This window comes from Pipistrellus hanaki (assembly GCF_964339955.1).
Source record: "Pipistrellus hanaki genome assembly, chromosome: 9".
NCBI lineage: Eukaryota > Metazoa > Chordata > Mammalia > Chiroptera > Vespertilionidae > Pipistrellus > Pipistrellus hanaki.
The window spans coordinates 14,385,982-14,401,731 of record NC_140511.1 but is presented as its reverse complement, the minus strand read 5'-3'; the positions used below and the strand labels follow the sequence as shown (position 1 = coordinate 14,401,731).

Sequence of the window (15,750 nt, the reverse complement as noted above, 5' to 3'; positions counted from 1 at the left end):
TCTATCCACTGAACCACACCGGTTTCGGCCAGAACGCATTTTTAGAAAAAGATGCCCCGCCGAAACCGGTGTGGTTAAGTGGATAGAGCATCAGCCGGCAGGCTGTAAGGTCCCAGGTTAGATTCCAGTCAAGGGCATGTACCTTGGTTGCGGGCACATCCCTGGTGGGGGGCATGCAGGAGGCAGCTGGTGGATGTTTCTAGCTCTTTATTCCTCTCCCTCCCTCGTTGTAAAAAAAATCAATAAAATTATTTTTTTTTAAAGGAAAAGAAAGAAAAGATACCTCTAGGTGGGTGCTAGTGCTTCCTCTCCGCCCCCACTGTGAACAGACCACTCTCAGAGTCGGGTTGCACAACTCTAAAATGGAACATACTGATGCAGAATTTTTGGGAAGAATGAATCCAAGGACAGAAGGTGGTATAACAAAGGTGGAAATTTATTAAAGAACAAGTACAGATTCCCACCGGAGGAAGGGGAAAGAACTTCACCATACAGACTCCCACGTGGGGAGGGGAAAAGGGTCCCACTGAGTTCCTTTTCCCCAGTGTTTATAAAGGCTGCAGGTCTGTGTGCCTTGATATGATATGCCTTCTGATTGGTGACAGTTATTGAGGTAAAATTGACCAGCAGGGAATGGTAAGCCACCTTTATTTTAAGGATTCCCTTCAAATAGTAACAGAACTTTTAAAGGTTTGCATGATTGGAGGAGAAAGGGAAAATTGACCTAAGGAATGTTAAAAATTATATGAATAGATGCATTGGATTATACACTTTTTTTCCCCACTAAAACAGAAGAACAGGGAAAGAGAATAAATACCATATATTTTATTGATTTTTTACAGAGAGGAAGAGAGAGGGATAGAGAGCTAGAAACATCGATGAGAGAGAATCACCGATCAGCTGCCTCCTGCACCACCCCCACTGGGGATGTGCCCTTGACTGGAATCGAATCCGGGACCCTTCTGTCCGCAGGCCGACGCTCTATCCACTGAGCCAAACCTGTCTCGGCAGTATGTAACATATTTAAATGATGAAATAACTTTTAAAATATTTTTATAAAATTCTCTGATAAAATGTGCTGAGTATCTTGTTCTAGTCTACAAAGTCGTAGATAATATAACTACTGTTCACAGGTAATGTGTTATGGAGATGTAATATATGTATATGTACAAAGATGTAATATACATGTATATGTGTACATAGATGTAATATAAAAGATAAAAATGTGCAATTATAGGCGGACTTTTATTTAAAGGAGATGACGCCACTTCTTCACACAACTCTAGAGGGCACCATCCATTTAGACTGTGATGGTCAGTGAATATTTAACGAAAAAAGTTCAAGATGGGCTTGTCGGCTCTTCTAGCCAGGTAAATTTCATAGGTAAGCGTTTTGAAATGGAGAAAAGTTCTGTTAGGAGTGGTTAGTAAATAAAAACATTTTATATATTTCTTCTAGTATTTCTTTAACTAGAGTCTACTTAAAAACCATCGGGGAAATGCAAGATTTGAAAAGTACAGAAAAAAACCGCGTCTCCTAAGTTTTTTACCTACGAGACGCCGAGGAAATTTCCACGCTAGGAGAGTTGCGATGCCTACTGGGAGTTGTAGTGCTGCCGCCGTCTTCCTCGCAGCAGTCAGGGCCCCGCGAGACTTCATTTCCCAGTAGGCTGCGCGCCCTGGCTGCTGGCGGGACTGGCGCTGCCGCGCTGGCTGCGGAGAGTGACTTTGTGAGCGTCTGTCCCTGTCGCGGGGATGGCTTCGTTCGTGACGGAAGTTCTGGCGCACTCGGGGAGCCTGGAGAAGGAGGATCTGGGCACTCGGATCAGCCACCTGACCCGGCGGGTGGAGGAGATCAAGGTGCAGGCGGGGAAGCCGTTGGCTGGCAGACTGAAAAGGGACGCGGGATCCCTGGGGGACGGGACGGAGGAGACAGGGGCTAAGGGCGGACAGCGTGGGTGCGGCCGAGTCCGGTGTGGGGCTGGGTGGGGAGGACGAGGGGCAGGAAGGCTGGAAGGCTGTGCGTTGGGAGGACTGTGGAGGGAAACCCAGATAAAGGTTGGGGCCGAGGCGGCCTGGGTCGGCGGGGAGGGAGCGGTGATACCGGGGAGTTCGGCTGGGGAGCTACGGGGTCGGGACCCGGAGGGGGACGGAGGAGACCGGGGTCGGCGGCCGCGATGGGTCGGGGAGGAGCGTGTGGGAGGGAGAGACGCGGAGACCGGACGCCTCTCCGGCTGGGAGCGCTCGTTTCCTGCACCCACTCTGTGCGGGTTGTTGACGGAGAGAATAGAACTGCACCATCCTCCGCACCGAAACTTTCCTTGTGGACACATATCCCCGTGTTTATCTCTTCTCCATCCCCGCGCCCTTGAGGCTGTGCCGAGTGTTGAAAACACGCGGGTGGCTCTTCTGCGGACCCTGCTGTTTGATCTTGCGATGGAGACCGACGGAAGGATGGAAGGCGCGAGCCGCACGCACTTGCCCTCGGGGCCGCCGGGGTGGCGGGGCCGGCGCGGGCCACACCTCTGCTGCTGACATGGACACTCAGGAATGCTCCGTGCACCTGGATGGAAGGCAGCAGGCGTGGCGTGGTCCCAGGAAGGCACAGACATGCTTTTAAAAAGGGCACAGATACGCTTTCCTAACGTTAACGATCCATGTCTCTGGCATCTCTTCTTTGCTAAGGTGGTAGACTTCTTCATCACCTTTATCTGCTGGACCGAGGACAGAGGAGGAAGCCACCCTCGCGGGGCTACTGTCTGTGTTCCCCGGCCAGATTCACCCTTCCTCGCAGGGATTTCTTTCCCCACTTAAACCTTCAGCCGGTTGAGAAGTGCTTTCTATACCCCAGACAGGCCCACTTTGCACCCCCTTCCTAGTTCGTCAATTTTGCTTATGTTGCCATTTCTCCTTCTTTTACGTGTGTTTTGACCCATGTTTCAAGTTCCATCTCAGATGTGTTTTTCTGTGGGAGAAGGATCCCCTCAGGGGACTGGAACTCTGTCACTGTATTGCATTTCTCTGTTCTGATTGCTTTATTTATTTATTATTTATTTATTTATTTATTTATTTATTTATTTATTTATTATATGTTTTATTGATATTTTACAGAGAGGAAGGGAGAGGGAGAGCAAGACAGAAACAATCAGCTGCCTCCTGCACACACACCCCCTCCCCCCACTCCCCTCACTGGGGATGTGCCCACAACCAAGGTACGTTCCCTTGACCTGAATCGAACTTAGGACCCTTGAGTTCGCAGGCTGATGCTCTACCCACCAAGCCAAACCTGTTAGGGCTGTTCTAGTTGCTTTAGTGTGTACTATATTTTCTACTAAACAGAACATATGTGTGGGCAAGCATAATTTATTCTGTATCTCCCAAAGCCTTGAGTAATTAGGTGCAGAAAGTAGACAAGGGAAATGCTGAAAAGCGCAGGTGTGGATCAGGTCAGCAACCATTATTTTCCCAGCTGGAAGACCTGATCTGTGAATGGGTTGTTGACAGGAGAGCAAAGGCTTTGGATTTGAATAGGGATCAGATTCAAGAATTTGCCATTGCAATGACACCACAGTTTGACATAGCCCCCAAAGACTTCAAAGCATCACAACACTGTCTGGATAATTTCCTTCAGCGAAGTGAACTGTCTTTAAGAAGATCTACCGGTACAACATTGTTTAGGTTGGAAGATTCTAAGGTTATTAAGCGAGCACTTGCATTCAAGTCCTTTATTGATGATGCTGACTTCTCTAAATACATTCTTCCCAACATGATTGCTATGGATGAAACTGCAGTGTTTATGGGCCAATCATCTCAAACAACAATTGAATAGCGGGGGGCCTCCGTAGTGTACATTCCCTCCACTGCTTACGAAAGTGCACGTGTTTCCTGTATTTTGGCAATTCGTCTGAATGGCACTAAAATCCCACCTTTAATCATTTCTAAGGGCATGAAGGAAAAAGATTGAACGTGTTTTGGGCATTTTTATTCTTGAAACTGAAAAAACCTGGGCCACACAAGCAGTTATAAGGAAGTGGGTAGATTTAATGCTGCCGCTTGTTATGCGAGGGAGCCAAAGAGGTCTGCTAGTCTGGGATGCAGCCAGCACTCACCTCGCTAAAGACATGAAGACATTTCTTCAGGAAAGGAAAATAGATCAGATAATGATTCCCGCAGGAATGACGGCCTATCTCCAGACTCTTGACATTGAAATACACAAGCCATTCAAAGACAATTTGCGCATGGAAATTAATGACTACATTGAAAATAGAATGGAGAGAAATCAGCGTGGAAACTTTGTGAAACATAAACTGCAAGAAGTTGTGACTTGGGTGAAGAATTCATGGGAGAAAATCACTGACAGTTGCATTGCAAATGCACTGCGAGCAGGCTACCTTGACAAGAAGTACTCATTTAAAGACAGAGCTATTGCTAAACATGAGAGATTTGGTCCACTGATTCTGAAAGAAATGGAGTCACAAGAATTCACCTGGAAATTCAGGAATTGGATTGTTACGATGATGTTCCAGATGATGAAATGATTGTCATTGAATAAATGAGTAAATTCTTGATACTGTAGGATTCACAGTTTGTCTGGTTTGTACTGACAACTACCGTACCGTATACAGGTAATAAATTTCCTTTATTTTCATTTAACAATAAATGTGTACTGTATTCTTCTTCATGGAAAAATAAGACATCCCCTGAAAATAAGACCTAGTGCAACTTTGGGAGCAAAAATTAATATAAGACACTGTCTTATTTTCGGGGAAACAGGGTAGTATTTCTGAAGAGTTTGTAACTTTGCCTCCCACATGGAGCCCCACACTAGATAAAGTTCACTAGTCTGGGTTGGAGCCTTATGAATGCACCTATCAAATGCAGTGTATTGTAACCACAGCTCCATGGCCTGTCCTGTTGGCATAGGGAACAGGGTGGACACAAAAACATCATTTACATCTGCTTCGGGGAAGTGTATTCTGTGGAGTTACAAGACTTTAAGCCAAAATAGTGACCACGTGGTCTAAGGACTAATTCATTGCTCTAAAATAGTCAAGTCCCCGTTTTGCTTCACACACCTTGCCTCTGTGATCTGCCCCTTTAAGCCCCTCAGTGTCCCTGGACTCTGGCCACTATTAGGTTGCAAATTCCCTGAGGGTAGAGACCCTATCTGCCCTGTCAGCACTGTCCCTCCTACAGCTAGGGCAGTACCTTGCACAGAGCAGACAATCAATTCTTGTTGAAGGAATGAACAATTCATCTTTCAGACTGTTGTAAAATAGTCTGTTTATTTCAAAAGTTTGTAGGACCTGTTTCTCATACTCCACCTGCTGGGGTGGTAATTAATTACTGTTTTAGTTGGAAAACCACTCCCACTGCCTAGGAAGAAGGAAGAGTAGTAACAAGTAAAGCAAGCTGGTGGATTGTGTTAATGACTTGCTTTAATTATGCCACTAAACCTTGGAAAAGACCCATTCTTAAAGGTTATAATTAAGAATTATAATGGGTGACTCATTCAGCATCTTCTCTTTGCCATTCCTGAGTTATCTGCACAGATTTCTCCCTTCTGGATTTTCATGCAGCCAGTCTTACCTACCCTGCATTTCAATTAATCCATTCCTTTTCCTCAGATGTAGTAGCCTGAATATATCCAACTCCATTTCTATCTCTGACAATCACACTTCACTACTCTAACAAATGTTATTAAGTGTTCATGTTCAAATTGGACATTGAGTTTATCTAGATATTGTTTAAAATGTAATAAACTGCCTGGTTGCTGTGGCTCAGTGCTTGAGCATCGACCCATGCACCAAGAGGTTGCCAGTTCAATTCCCAGTCAGGGCACATGTCCAGGTCTTTTGATCAATCCCCAATGGGGGCCATGCAGGAGGCAGCCAATTGATGATTCTCTTTCATCGATGTTTTTCTCTCGCTCTCTCTCTCTTTCTCTCTCTCTCTCTCTCTAAAACTCAATAAAAACATATTTTAAAATATAAAAATGTAGTAAACCTGTTTCGTCATTTAAGACCATAATTCCTAGAATTGTGGGTTTGTTTGTTTTTTGTTTGTTGTTTGTTTCCCACTGTGACACACACAAGAGATGAAATATGCTGGGTCTTTCTCCAGCATCTAGAAGGATTCAGGAATCTGGAGAAGGTGCTACATGTAAATTAATAAAGAGACTAGAAATATAATATAAATTTGTAAACCATGGGCGAGCCAGAAGAGGGCTTAGCTTCAGTAACCAAGTTCTCTGACTCTATGGACCCCTTGCTCTTTATTAACAGAAATTGTCGTAAATCAAAGGAGATATAAAAATCAATATATATCAATATATATATCAATATGTATATCAATATCTATATGAATATATCGATATGTATATATATCAATATCTATATATATGTATATAGATATAGATATAAATATATCAAAGATTAAAGTTTAGAATACAGTAGGCATTGTCAGTTTGGGGGGAACTGCCTTTGGCTGTTCAGGTGTTTGGCCAGCAGGAGGCAATAACATGTAGATTGAAATGCCCCCAGCTGTCTGGCAGCAAGCAATCATTTAGGCATCTTTTTCAGGTGTGGGGAAATGCTTTTCAGCTACTTCAGTGGGCAATAATGTGTATGTTCAATAATATCTTCCTATCAACCTTTTGATGAAACTTCTTGCCCTTATGACATGCAGGATTTAGCCTCTAGTTAAATTTTATAAATTTAACAAGAATGTATGTCATTTGTAGAGTTTGGATCCTTATAAAATTTTTAAATTCAATGGAAAGTATAGAGTTCTATCATGTCCCTTTAAATTGCTGCCAGGCATCAAAGGAATCAGTCTGCAGTAAGTTTCTTTCTGGGCCAATAGTTCTTTGAGTCCTTTTTTCAATGTCCAACAGTTTCTTATGTGTACGTGCCAGCAACGATGTTTCAGTTCTGGATGGTGGACAAATGGTGAGCAATTGCAGGTCAGACCTTCTTTGGCTTGGTCCTGGGCAACCTGCAGTGACACACAGCTGCTGGCTGCTAGCAAGGCAAAGAGTCTTTATCTTCTCCACCTCTGCACTGTTTCTCCTTTGTCTTGTCAGGGTGTTGCTTGGGGCCACTGCTATCTGTGGCTGGAGTAGTCTGATTAGTTTCTCTCTCAGATCTATTGTTGCAGGAATCCACATGGGCTTGGAGAAGTTTTCTGGAAATATATAAGCATATTCTCAAATAAAGGTTGATAAAGGAATCTTTTCTATAACCTAGAACTCAGGATCTTTTTAATTTTGTTCAAACAATTTTCCTTTGGCTTATTCTGACACCATGTGTGTTTTCATGGGTGTCTTGCCATCAGCATTACAAGTGAAAAAAAAATAATTTTAAAGTAAAAACTTTCTTGATATAATTTACATACAGGAAATTATTCCACTATCACCTTTTTTAAAATTTAAATAATATAAGTGGTTTATGAAAATCATAAAATGCAGTCTTAATAGTTTTTAATTCCTTGCACAGAAATATGATTGCTCTGGATTCATTGCATAATAAATAGTTTTACTATGAGATAAACTATCAGTAAGAAATTAGTTAATGCTTTAAGAATAGTTTCCTGCCCAGTACAACAAAGTTCTCCTGAATAGTCACTTATTTAAATTTGCCAATTTAAGTTCGTCTGAAATAAGGCTTATTTTTAAATTTTACTTGTCCTTGACTGTGGATAATAAATGACACAAATTTCTGCTATTAGTCTTTGAGCATTTTTACGTAAGTTCTATTTAGGGAGACAAAATGCACATTATTTACTTTTCTTTTAGAGGCCTAATATATTGATTTTAATTACATTTTTTCAGACATATGAAAGAAACCTCTATTTTATTCAAGAGTAATTTCTAAGCCACCTTTAGAAAGTTTCTTTTAAAAATCCATTTTCTTTTTTACACCAAGCAACCTACATGGCTACTGTTTGCTTATTTGTTTGTTTCTTTATGATGCTCATGAATATTGCCAGGCTGTGTCTGTGCATTAAATGACTCCCTTTTCGGTCATTGTGACTACTATTAATGATCAGGTTTAATGTATGAATAATATTTTTCATCTTACCCAGTAAATATTCGCAGAAGAGGTCTTAAAATTTTATCCTTTTTATTAAGCTTTAAAATTTACTTTTAAACAGCATTCTTTTCAGCTCATTTGCATATACAGAGCGATTATGCAGGCCTCAGTAACTTTCTCAGAGGACTTGCAGTATGCAAACATTTTTTTACTTTAGCTTTTTATATTAAAAATAGTGGCTTCTCCTATAACTGAAATTATATGAGACCTTGATCATAATTTATAAAGCTAATTTATTAAGTAATTAAAGTAGGTTTTTTTTTTTAATAGAAAAAGTATAGCAAGCAATTTTATATGTTTTGATCCATGAGGTACCAATGCTGCCCCATCCCTAGTCCATTTAAAATGCAGGCTGCTTGAGGCTTTTTGTCTTTAAAATTTCATTGCTGAATTTCACTGTTGAAAAACTTCAGCTTTACTTAAGAAATATTTAGTAACCTGTTTTGCCCTTTCTTAGAGGCCAAAACCTTCATAATTTTTAACATGTATGTATATTTATTACTTTTTATTTGATAAATCTTTCCACATGATTTCAACTACATTAAATTGGCTAAATTCAAAAATATTTTCTTTAAGAGAGAACAAACATTTGAAAACATTTCAGAGCCCATGAAATGTCCCAAAGTTTAAAGCCTTGAAACTTAATTTGGAAAGACCATCAAATATATATATTTATATATTTGGGATATATGTAAATATATATATCCCTAAGATTATATTATATGTTTTTTTAATTATTAAAAGATATCAATTAAATTTAAACTGGTTTTTATATTAAAAATTAGGTTGAGACCACAGAATTAATCCTCTTTTTTAATTAGACCAATAAACAGTATAATTTGAATTCCTAATTTTTTTCAGAAAAAATATCATACAAGAATTATTTTCTGAACTTCCAAAGTTTTAAGTTGTCAGTGATTCTGGAAGCAAGCTTATACCCGTTTAAATGCAAATTTGTTACAATCTTTCCTTAGAACAGATTTAGTTTATCTGCTTTACTTCAAAACAACCACATTTTTTCTGCTGGGGGAAGTGCGACTAGCCCAGCCCCCTCCTTCAATAAGGACCTTTATAATTAATACTAAGTATCCCCGTGCCTGAAATTTGTGAACGGGAGCGAGGCCAGATGTCCTTCAGTCCAGACTGCATCCTCGTCATTCTGGGATCCTTCTTGCAATTCTCAACCTCTGGCTCCTAACCGCTCACCTGCCTGCCTGCCTTATTGTCCCTAACTACTCTGTCTGCTGGCCTGCTTATCCCCAACTGCACCCCCCACCGGCCTTCTCACCCCCAACTGCCCTAATTGCTGGTTTGCTTGCCCCCGACTGCCCATCCCTGCCAGCCTGCTCACCACTAACTGCCCCCCTGCCAACCTGCTTGTCCCCAACTGCCCCCTCTGCCAGCCTGATCACCCTAACCACCTCTGCCTTGGCCTTACCACCATGACTTTGTCCAGCAGGAGGTCCAGAAGGTATCCCAGTCTAAGTAGCATAGATATTGTTAGCATAGATATTATTTATCTATGTTTCCACAATTTTGAGATTCTATAGCCAGTTATAATTATCTAAGGCACTTACTATGGTAAATGCTGTAAAACTTTTAAATTATGAATCAGGAGAGAAAAATCATGGTGAAAATTAGACTTTTCTTAGCACACTCGGGAGTGGGGGTCCATCTTATAGGATCACCATGTATCTCCCTTCCCTCACCTCCTGTTTGCTTTGGGAAAATTCAGTACATGATTCTGCCATGATTCTTTTCCCAATTAAATTAAAGGCATGCTTAATAGAAAAGGACAGATTTTGAATTTTTTCCTATTTCACTTTCCATAGTGATAGCTAGCTTTTAGAGTTATTCATGCCAACATTTGCCTGTCCCAATGTGTTCTTGGGTGATTTGTAAACAAAGCATTAAAGAATCTCTCGGGAGAGGGCTGACAGCTTTAATCTCTCTAGCTACCCAGCCTTTCCTCCCCAGGGGCAAAGGATCTCGCTACTTTTTAGAAATTATATAGTTTCTATACCAAATATGAATCAGGATTTCAACTTGAACAAGAAGCCACATACCATATTTTTCGGACCATAAGACGCACTTTTCCCCCCCAGAAGTGAGGGGGAAAAGTCCCTGTATCTTATGGTCCAAATATAGCCTACACATATACTGTAAAAAAAAAAAGTTTTTTTACTTGCCCGGCTCTGTGTGGTCTCTGTGTGCTTGCCTGGCTCTAAAATGGTTCTAAATGCTGCTGTTTACTTTACAGGGTTGATTACATGTGTTTATGACTGTGATGTTGGGTTTTAATGCACATAAAATATTTTAGGACACTATTTGTTTCAGAATCTTTTTTTCTTCATTTCCCTTCTCTAAAAACTGGTGTGTCTTATGGTCTGGTGCGTCTTATGGTCCGAAAAATACGGTAATTAAATATGATAGCGGCACTCTTTCTTGAGCCTGGTTTTAAAAAGTGCCTCTAGGTATTCCAATTTCTTTATAATTTTGCCTCAGAACTGAATTCTTCCCCATTATAATCTGACTTAAAACAAAAGACTTTTCTTGCCCACTCTGGTTCGTGACTTCCAGGGCTTTGTACCAGTTTTACACACAGTGAGTCTTACCACCATTACCGGTGCTGTTTTGTCTGCTCAGGTGAAATTTCTTCTCCAGACGTCCTTGTCTCAAGCGCCATTTAATGCCAGGGTGATACCCAGCATCTAAAAGATATCAGGAATCTAGAGAAGGCGCTGCAAGTAAACTAATAAAGAGACTAGAAATATAACAAATTTGTAACACATGGGGGAGTCAGAGGAGGGCTCAGCTTCAGTAACCAAGTTCTCTGAGTCTCTGGACCCCTGCTCTTTATTAAGAAAAATTGTCCTGAAACAAAGCAGATATACTCATGAAAGGTTAAGTTTTGTATACAGTAGCATCGTCAGTTAGCAACCTATCACTGGCAGTATGCCGATGTGGTTGAAAGCGGCTGATCCAAGACAAAAAAGCATCCTTGTTAAAACTGTCAATCAGCATTCCCACCCCAGGCTCAGGTTCCGTGCCCAAGCCCCACGTTGGTCATGTCCTTGCAGGTTCCAGGGAGCCGTGATGAGTACTTCCTGACTACTACCATCACCTCTGAAAGCCAATTCAGCCATCCCTTTCGTCCAAAATTTCCCATCGTTCCCCTGTGAAAATACACACAAGTGGTGCGATCTAGACCGGATAAGCTCTAAGGTGTCTTCCAGTTCTAAAAGCAGGTGATTTCAATATGGTTTTTTTCTAGCTTATTTGTGAGAACATTGTGCTGCATCATTTCTGAACTTATGGTGACACATACTGGACAGTGGATGCAAACTGCAGAGACAGGTACCACGTTAAGTCCTAGGAAACTGCAAGTTCAAAGATGAAAAAGCAACAAGGCCAATTCTTCTGGGCAGTCTCTCCTTTTCTCTTTCAAAGACAATTAAAGATTAGAAATTGCTAATTAGTCTTGTGATATTTGTTAATCCTAAATTTGAACAGCAGAAAGAAATGAGTCATCAGGACAAGGGCATCAGGAGAAACCAGTTTTCAAAACAGAATAAGACCAGGTTAGACCTAGAAATTGTAAAGGTTTTGAAAACATAAAGCTGTTCAATATAAATTATCACAAAATTGATACTAGTATTCTCTATGGTGAGTTCCATATTTTAATCAGCAAAATTTAGATCCATTCAGAAGAGCTCAAATTTTAGCTGTTCTGTTCTTTTCTCATAGGACTTGTATTTGGTTTAAAGCAGGGACAGGCAGAATTCATAATTACTTGGCTGCTGTTGTGTAATTAGAGGGGAGAATGGCCAGTGAGCATTTCATGCAATGCAATCTTGATGCTTTAATTTTTCTACCACTAGGCGGCGGTGTTACACTACCACAGAAATTACTACTAATGTTCATTAGTTTCTGGAAGTAACTTCGTGCAGGCAAGGGAATTAAAAAGAATATATAAGGAGAAATAAAACAGTATAAAAAAGTTGTTAAAGTCTTGGGTTCTGGAATCAGAATGTCTAGATCCTAAATCCTGTTTCAGCCGCATACTAACTTGGTGATCATTAACAAACTACTGAATTATTTATGGCTCAGTTTCTTCAAAACAACTACCCTAACACATTGTTGTGAGGATGAAATAAAAAGATATATGCAGAGCACACACTGAGGTTGCAGGTCCCATACCCCATCAGGGCGTGGCTGGGAGGCAACTGATCAATGTTTCTCTCTGTCTGTCTCTCATATCCATGTTCTCGCCACTCCTCTCTCTCCCTCTCTCTCTCTAATAAAAAAAAAATTAATAATTTTATTTTGAAAGCAAACAGGGGCTCCTGCTGATTGGAAGATTGGATTGAATAACCTGGACCATCTCTCTTAAACTCAGTGCATACATTTCAGCCATTTTCCTTGGACCCTACAGAAGTTGGAAAAAGACAGGAGGCAAAGAAGCTCGGTGGTAGTTGGTTTCTTTTTCTTTGCTAGGATCTAGACTCTCTAGCAGCAATTTTCATTAAACGCTAAGATCAGTGAGGTAGGGTTAAGGCTGAGGAACTGCCCCAATCTCCCCACCCCCATGCCACAGACCTCTTCACCTTTTCACCCTACCTCTACTCCATAAGACAGTGAGTAAAAGTCTTAAGTAACTTGAGCTGGAATAGGCGGCACTACAAGATTCATACTTGACAGGTGACTGTGAGTCTCTCAAAGAAGAAACTCAGCCCCACTGAGTGCCCTGGAGGGCCTCCTGCGATTTGGGGATGGGGGGACCATGAAGCTGCCTCTTGGGTGCATGATAAAGAGAACATAGGAGGGATGTTACCTTGAGAGAGGTCCTAAATGCCCCTCACCCAGGTCATTGCCACATCCCACAATGAGGGCAGACAATACCCTTAGGTCAGACTGGATTGTAAAAAGAATGATAGATGCGGGGACCCTTTGCTTGCTGATGTGAACAAACCAACCCCAAAAGACATGTTTAGGCAACTGGGAAAATGAGAAGATGGACTGCGCACGAGATACATTAAAGCTTTTGTTGTCTTTATTAAAAGGGATAATGGCCCCGTGGTTTTTGTCAAAGATAAAAGGCCTTCTTTACTGAAGAGGTCCACAGTAAAATATCCTGATTCTTGCATGAGGTTTGTTTTGTTTTTCATATTTCACCATGGGTTTCTGCTGCTCGGCTGGCTGGCTGTGGGACCCATTGTTTTCTTCTTTTGAGTAGGAGAGTCTTGATACTGTTTTCTGCCATTTCCCCTCATACTTTGATTCTTCGCTTTTAAAAGACCAGACATTTCAGAATCATTCTTATGTGGCTTTTGCTGCAGTGGCTGCCTGTGCTTTACCACTGGTCCCCAGAACCTTCTGGAAATCCCTGCCTACTGTGTTGGAATTTGGCCTCCATTTTTCCACTGTGGGCTTCGCTGGTTTTCTACGAGCTGGAGAAAATCGACTGTCAGTTTGAGGAATCATCAAATCTTCCAGAAAGCCAGCCCCTTTAAGGTCTGACAAAGGGAACAGCAATAACAAGTTTGTTTTTCTCACATTTCAACATGTTTGTTTGGGTTTTGGGATAGTTTCATTTCTATGACTTGACAATGTCTCTGTGTAGATCCAAACAGTGTTCTGAATCTCTCTTCCGGGTTTCTGGACAAAATTTGCATCTATTGGAATTCCAGGAATGATGTACACACAAGCAAGCTGGTCATTGATTTTAAGTTCCATGTGCTCTTCCTTACAACATAACATATGCTATCAAAACCAGTTTCTTAGAAGCCCACTCTAGCAGTACCATCATGAGGAGCTTCTTTCTTTCCTTTTCCAGTTTGAAATGCCCAGACTGACTTGCTAGGTACCCTTGAACCAGTAGCACATATTCTAGTGTCTTTTCAAGTATAAGTGCATCATATGTGGATACTCCCATTTTCATTTCTTCTAGTCATCCAAAACATTTTCCACAGCAAAGTAGACAACGACTTAAGACAACATTAGCAAAACCCCTAGTCCCACACTGAGTGAATTCCAGTGTGTTCAGCCTATAGAAATCCAAGTAAAAACAAAGGGCAAGTTCAACCTAAAAGTACAAAGAAATAGCATTGTGTGCTGGGAATGGGCAAAGCAAATGGGCTTCGGAGAGCTTGTTTGGAGGTCCTGGCAGGGGAGCACAGCAACTCTTACAGCCTTGAGAATCTCTTGACAGCTGGAAGAAAGAGAATAATCCTTAATGTCCAGAGTCACCATGTGGGGGTCTCAGGGCGGCAGCAGGCTTCCAGGCCCCTCCAGCAGGGTATGCTGTTAACTTTGCATAGTGATAGATGGTTCCTAGCCTTACTGTGATGATCCCATTGTAAGGTTTATAAATGTCAGATCACTATGCTGTACAACTGAACATAATATTGAATGTCAATTATACTTTAATAAAAATTATTTAAATGATAGATGAACCAATAAGTAAGCGAATTAATGGAAGTATGGATGTGTGAGTGGACTGGAGGTGGAAGAATCAGTGAGTCCTGGGATGGAAGGTTAGCCCAGAGCCCCCTGAACAAAACACTGACTTTCCTTCTTGCTGTCTCCTGCCACCACCACCATTGCGAGCCTGCTGCTTTTCCCTATGAGCCCAGGTGCCCCAATCCCCATTTTACCAGAAAGCCCGTGGAGCCACCTCTGTGTACCACAGGGGACAGTGTCACCTGGGCTGGGGCCTGTGACCACCATCCTCAACACAGTCCTCACCAGCTTCCTGCCTGTGACCAGGTGGCCCCACATGACCAACATCCAGAAAAACGTACCATGCTCTTCTCCTCATGCCTATGAGCTTCTGGTTTCTCTGTTGGATTTAGGTGTTTAATAAGCCTGGCTTACTTTCCTGGTTTAAGAAATAATAATACATTTTTAATTAAAAGTAATAAGAAGCCCCATATCTTGTATTCATGAAATAAAGCACAGATTCTAGAGTCTGAGAGTTGTGGGGATGAGTTCCCACCCAGCCATGCTCAGCTGGGGACTTTCAGCAGTGAGGTTCCCCTCTGCCTTTCCATTTCCACCAGAAAAGAGATATTACAGCCTCCTGGCCTGTTGTGAGGGTCAAGTGAGATGATGTTATTTAGTGAAGGACCAAAGAAGGTGCCTGGAATACTGTAAGTGCTTAGCAAGCGTCCTCTATTATGAACATTACTATGCTTGTTATATTATGGTCAATGTGACCTGAAATACTTTCCCAGGTGGGCATGGTGCCAGCAGCAGAGGCTGCAGTTCCAGTTGGGCTCCCTGAGCCTACACCCTACCTTTCCCATGATGCCTTACAGACCCAGCCCTGCCCCTGTGAAAACCACCTGTACGTGATGCCGCTCAGCGCCTCCATGCTGGTGGGCAAGAGGTACCAGCACTTGTGGCCGCCCCTCTGCACATGCAGGTTCACTGTGTCCACCTCCAGTAGCTCCACTGCCTGCTGCAAGGGGTGAGAGAAAAGAACAATTACACCCCAAGTCCTCACAGCGGATTCAGACTTTACAGATTCTCCCTCCTCCTCCTGGCCCTCTCCTGCCTCACTGAAAGAATACCCTCTACCTGGACCAGTCAATGTGTGATTGGTTTTTGTTGTCGTTTCTAAGAAACCCTCTTTCACTTTGTATAATGAATATTTT

General features: G+C 41.9%; 1 long non-coding RNA gene across 1 annotated transcript; it reads left to right on the top strand.

The window, feature by feature from the left end:
• The first annotated feature begins 1,597 nt into the window (after positions 1-1,597).
• On the top strand, positions 1,598-15,421 carry LOC311627330. Its single transcript, XR_014795886.1, has 3 exons — positions 1,598-1,859; positions 13,156-13,332; positions 13,432-15,421. It is a non-coding gene; the product is annotated as an uncharacterized lncRNA (long non-coding RNA).
• Positions 15,422-15,750: the final 329 nt, after the last annotated feature.